The following is a 6,822-nucleotide window of genomic DNA, read 5'->3' on the forward strand; positions in this document are numbered from 1 at the left end:
CCAAAGCTGAAAATGTTTTTTACACTCTACCTGGCAATTACTGCAAATTGATTTTTTAACTGTATTTTAAATCATTTTCTCTGCACTTTTACTATTTTAATGCTGAGTTTCTTTTGAAAATCATTAGCACTTATTTGACCATTTATATATTTTCTCTTTACTCCTTTATTGTAAGTCACTTCTCCTTTAATATGTTTTACATTTAATTCCTGTTGTATGTATGTTGCTATACAAATAAAGCTGCCTTGCCTTGTTATGACAGGTAACAAGCAGACAAGCGCCCTTAACCTGTCCTTTGTCCCTGTGTTGACTAACTTGTTCTCCTGTCTTCCACAACAAGTGGACAGCAGGGAGAAGATATATTCATCATTTGTCTGGCTTTAAGAATGTGTTAAGATGAGAATTTTTAGGGATGAAATTGAAGATTATGTTGCAGGAAGTTACGAGGTCAGAGCCTACACAATAAATTTCAAGACATCCTCTGTAGTCACATTAATAAAATGTTCCATGTGAGTTCGAAGGGTGATTTATTGTTAATAATGAAAATAAACTTGACTATGCCAGGAGAGACAGAAACAAATAAAAAAGCAAGAAAAGAAATACAATGAATTTAAATATTTCCACTTCATGTCCTTAACATTATATAAAATACTGATAAAGCTGTTAGGAGTGAATGATCCAAATCATCATTTAATCAAAAGTACTGAATATATTCTCCAACTTTTCAAAGACTGTTTAAAAACAATTGCTTTGGAAACATAACTCATTGATGTAGTAATAGAAAGAAAAAGAAAGAAAAGTAAAATATATTTTAATGTTGTTTGACGTGCAAATTTTTATAATTTAACAGGGTTCACTACTAAGCAATTGTCTCTTAAAAGTAATTAAAACTATATAGTTTAATGTTGTTATCTCTCACAGACTAATGAGGTAACACAAACATAAACATCATGTACTGTAGCTAGAAAGAATTATATAATTTGCACTGTTAATTGACAGATGCAATATGTGAGTAAAATTATCATGGTTGGAGAGCATCTCCTGCCTTGATAAATGCCCATCTTTAGTCCTTCATTACAGGCTTTGAAGTTACATCCGTGAGCCATATTTAAAACAAAAGGTGGCTACAAAATTTATAACAAGGGATTATACCCTGCTGGGCCCTTTAATATGCCACCAACCAGTTTACTGTGAGTTCTCAAATGAAAGCCATTGTTCATATAAGAGGAAATGATGGGGATTACATAAAGTATGTACTATAATGAGTGGAATTAGTGAGGGCAGACTGTTGTGAATACTAGAAACAGTACTGAAACAGTGAGACTATTGCATTGATGGAGGATGCTCTGACAATTACCTTTTACAACAAGTAAACACAAATGTTTTCAGTTTGCATTAACTGCTACAAGGGAGCCATATGGCAAATTAAACAGAGATTATGAAACAGAGGCTTTTTTCTAACTTTTGGCATATTATCATACTTAGGTTAGCATATACTGCAGCAAATTATTCTGTAAAATTACGGCAAACTGGCATCTGTAGTTGCCAGCATGCTATTGTTATTTTAAAGAGTCTTTACCGTAAATTACTTTAACAGTATATTACTGGTGCATTTATTACAGTATTCTACAGTTGAACGTGAGGTTTACAGTGTAATATTACAGAATAACGTTGGTTGCAAATAGCATAAAGATTGATATTTGTTTTTTCTGCATTTTTTCAAATGACTGTATATTACTGTAAGAATTTTGCCGTAGTTTTACAGCAATTTGTTACAGTGTGCACACAATAAAAACATGAGGACTTTTAATCTGACACAATTCATTTACACCACACATTTATGCAGGAAAGGCACAAACTGGTGCATAAAAAAATAAGAATGGAGAAAAAGTGTTTGAGGCTCAATTTTTTTAGTGGACAACCCCTCCACATCCCTTGTTTCATACGTGCCCCCCAAGCAAAACCTATGCACCTGGGAGGTATAGGATAGGAGACTGCCAACAACATTAGAATTAATCTCTGAAGACAATAAGCGCAATTTCATTCACGTGTAAAAAAAAAAAAAAAAAAAAAATGTTCTTGCACAATATTGCAAAAAATTATTGTATAATTATAATAAAATTATAATTTATGCTTAGCAGAGATTGAAACGCTGGTGTACGAGTAGAAACAAAATACAGCAAAGTTAAGTGGAAGCAGACACTGATGATGTGGTGGTGATTTTGTGTTTCTTTGTCATAACCATATGATGCTAAATCAGGAACTTTTTCCTGTCAATCTATATCCTAAATGGCCAATTACAGAAGAAGCTGGAGAAATTGGTGTCATTGTCCATCAAGGGGAGAAGTGGTAATTATCTCTCATGTCATTATCTCATGTGTTAGGAGCCTTTACTGAACCATTACAGCATTTTCTTATGGTGCTGCATACATTTTATGACATTTTATTTCAGAGCTGGAAATAGCCTCAGAAAGAAGAGAGTGATCTAAACGTGAATGTGTATTCACTGAATAGATGTATCAACATAAGTTTTCCAGTGCATAATCTACTGATTTTGTTTAAAACTTTGTACTTGATATGTAATTTATTCATTTTCTGAGCCTGATGCTGCACAAAATGAGGGCAATTATTCAGCAAATTAGTCACTTGGATTAAAATGCACCTTTGGGGGAACATCCAATTTAATGGGAAATTCATGAAAGGATTCTCCTGTGAACCCAAGACCAAACATGTTAAAAGCACTTTCATTACTACTGAAGTCATTATTAATGTGAATCCGTGCCTAAAAGCAATTTTCTGACTTGCTTTCATCAATGATTTCATAAGGCCTCCTTTCATTCATGACTTTTAACATACTTCCAACACTTTCTATAAGGCTGAGTGGTGCTGTTTGCAATATTTAAAGTACAATGGTAATTTCATTCATTTGTATTACAGCACCTTATCGCTAATGGCTAGATGTCAGACCGGCAGTGTACCTTGATTCAATTTAAGCTTAATTAATAACTAAGCATCTTCATTAAAGGAATTCCACAGACAATTCTTGTGTTTGTGGATGCAGTAGGTGTTAGCCTTGGTGATAATTGACTATGGTAAACCAATTTAATCTTGTTCCTGTAGTCAGCAGCAGAGTTGCTATGAAGACCACAGAAATCATAGCCATAAATCATATATGTAATTACAGGACCACCCAGAGGGAATGTGTAGGAAATATGTCATGCACATGAAATGTGTTTTTCTGCAAAGGCTTATTAACACTCCTGTGAAAAAGAAAAAGAAAGAAGGCACAAGGTCCCGACATGCACCATTGCATTTTTTAGCTACTTCCATTCCCTGATATTGATTAAAAAAAGGTAACTGCACATCGACTCTTAACCACAAATGAATTTAGATTTGCTCCTCAGTCCTCGTCAGATCTTTATCAGGTAATTTTTTTAAATGGTCACCATACCCATCTACGTTTCCCATGTTTTCATTTCTTCTTTCCTCTAATTAATATTTTTTATTTTTGTAAAGAAGTTGTTTAAATTTTATCCATATCTTACCTCTTTAAAACATCAGCAAATTAGCTTGAGTTCTTTAAAAAAAAAAAAAAAACATAGGTAGAAGGCATTGAGCAAGACAAGGAGAAATTACCCAAAAACTGGACAGATTTCAGTAATAAGTACAAGAGAATTACCTGAAAATTAGTTTGAAAAACAAAACAAAAAAAAGTTTTAAAAAAGTATTTTTAAAAATGTATAAAAAATCTCTAAATCTCTAAAAACATAATTTTAAATATGTAATTATGATAATATGAATAACTTGAGACTTCCTAAGTGCAGCTTGAGATTTTTCCCTACCTTTTTTTGAACTCATTTTCTAAATCTGCTGATTTCTTGCAATTCCTGGAACATTTGTTAACAAGGGGTTCGCCGCCATTATTTCCGTGGTTTTGAAAAAATTCACACCAATTTTCTCAGAGATCAAAGGTTTAACTACTTGCGAAAGGCGCCTGAGAGCAGCACAAGAAAATTGATGTCGCTCTAGGTTTCAAAGGGTTAATTAAATGTTGTATTATTCTTTATCTATCCTGTGCTGGTCAGAGGTTAGCTAGTTCTTCCCTCTCGTTGTTACAATATCTGTTGGGTAATTTAGTGAACACACACACACACACATAATAACATCCAATTCCCACGCTGACCTTATGAAATCCTGCAATAAATAAACATTACTATGATGACTCAGAAATACCAGGTCTGTGCTCCAGGACCTATTTCAGCACAAAACCGGATGACTTGCCCAAACTGAGTAGACATTTAAATTCAAAATGAGTTTGTGTGTCATCTATTGTACAATGACAGTAGTTAAACTCATTTGTTTTTCTCCAGCTTCCTGCAAAAAATCAGTGATATAATCCCCTTTTCTATGACCACATTATGCTCTTAAAAATTAGTCAGTATTGCCTGATGTGCATGTGTGTGTGTATGCATGTGTGTGTGTGTGCATCTGTGTGTGTGTGTGTGTGTGTGTGTGTGTGTGTGTGTGTGTGTGTGTGTATGTATGTGTGTAGAAGGCTATTGTAGAGCCAGTAGCAGGTGGGCGCATGTGTCAGCGATCCAAACTGTACACAACAAGTAGTTGCAGCCTCACAAGTCCTCAATCTAACCCAAACAGAATGAGGAAGATAATGACGCACAGGCCTTCCCTGACACCACCTCCTCCATATTCATTATGAGATCTGGCGATGCATAATTAAAGTTTTAATTGCCACATGCAAGGAGATGGGGAGATTCATATTAACACGCTAATATAAGGCAATCGGGCAGAATAGTAAAATGTATTTCCGGTTCCCCTGAGAAAAATCTGGAGCAAGAAAGTGACTGCTTAGTGTTGTAGGTGGTATGTTTGGGAGCTTCTATCAATTAATTAATTACATTAAAATACAATAACACCCTGCCCCATCTGCAGGCTTTAGTTCTACTGGCTTCTACTCATGGATGTATTATAAAACAATAGGCTCCTGGACACAGATGTAGAAAAGGCCCCAACACCTCTACTACATAGGACAACTCATTCTCACTCCGAGCTCATCACATGGCGACCGTCCACATCAGCCAATGACGTATGAGGAATCCTTGTGTGTCAGCTGTTTACGCTCCAGGATGCCACTATGATGATGTCAACAAATGCATGTGTGGTGAGACAAAGCGACACAGTTCCTATATTTACACAACAGTGCTGACTGTCACAATGGTTGGGATTAGGCACCAAAGACACGGATGGTTAGGTTTAGGCAAAAGAGGCACATGGTAAAGTGTAGAAAACACACACACACACACAAACACACACATACACACATGTGCACGCAAATCAAACTCCGGACTCCTGCACGAAAGTCAAGAGGTTGTGGGACCCATCCACCTCCCCACCCGCCCACCCTGTAAGCACACATGCGCTACTTATAGTACGTGGTTACAAACAGCGTTGTTGTCTTCATCGTTTCAGGTGCACGCAAATGGTTTCATCTGGTCGCATGTTTTGGCCCTTGTTTTCCTCTCTCTTTTCTTTGTTTTGTGTCTCTTTTTAGTCGTTATTTATCTTTTGGTATTTTTGTTTCATTTTTGTAGTATTGTGTGCCCACGATGAGGCATTTTTCTCATCATGGTTGTTTTGTTTCTCTTTGAGGTCATTTTGTGTCTTTTGTGGTATATTTGTGTAGGATTTCTTTTTTTTATTTAGATTTTAGTCTTTCCTGTTGTTGTTTTTTTCTCTCTGTTTAGCATTTGCATTAGCATTGTGCCTCGTAGTAATTCCTTTGCCTGTCTTCGTAGTTGTTACACATCTTTTGTGGTTTTGTTTTGTGGTAAGTTCATGTGCCCTTGTGGTATATAGGTGGCTTTCTTGGTCGATTGTCCTCATCATAGTTATTTCATGTCTCTTTGTAGTTCCTTTGCATCTCTCTGTAGTTGTTTGATGCTTCAGTTTATTGTTTTGTGTTATATGTGGTAATTTTGTGTGCCCTTGTGGTTGTTTTTGTATCATTGCAGTTTTTTTTTCTTGTAGTTCTTTTGCATCTTTGTGGTTATTTCCTGTCTCTTCTGAATGTTTGTGCTTTTTTTTATGTCTCTTTGAGGTAATTTTGTGGGTTTTTTTGAACATTTTATGTCTATGTAGTCTTTTGTGTGTATTAAAGTTTCTTTGCATCTCTTTGTGGTCTTTTTGTGTCTCTACATGTTAATTTGAGTGATATTTTTCTGGTGAAGGCCAGGGGAGCGCCTGAGACTTTGGGCCTCCTGGAAAACACAACACAGTTGTATGCTGTTCATAATTCAAGACAGGTTCTTTTTTTTTCAGCGCTGCTGTGAACTTGTCTCTATTTCACAGGAAGTGAGAGCAGACAGGGGAGGTGGAAGCTGGCAGTGACAGATATCAGTCCACCAAAACCCAGATAAAATTCCAATGAAGATGCTGACGTCAATGCTCAGGTTCAGAAGGAAATGTTGATTGATTCAGTGAGGTTGTTGTAAGATGAACCAACATGGCTTGTCTGTTTAGCTCTGCGCTGTTTGTTGTGATAATGATTGGCTTCAGGCTTGCAACACTGACACTGAGTTATTGGGATGTGAATTCAAATGAGCCAGGCTGAGTGGGGAGTACAACTCTGAATTAGCCAGGAGATGTCCTCACAACAAGCTGTCAATTTGCTTCCTTGAGATAACAGGCTTTTAGGGAAAGTACTGGCATATATTAGCAGCTAGTCTCTAGATAAGAAATAAGTAGAAAGCTCAGCTAAATGAATAACAGAGGTTTATTACACCGTGACTCGTTTGTCTTTCCCAA

This window comes from Plectropomus leopardus, chromosome 17, assembly GCF_026936395.1.
Source record: "Plectropomus leopardus strain MGB_pleo_1.0 chromosome 17, ASM2693639v1, whole genome shotgun sequence".
Taxonomy (NCBI): domain Eukaryota; kingdom Metazoa; phylum Chordata; class Actinopteri; order Perciformes; family Serranidae; genus Plectropomus; species Plectropomus leopardus.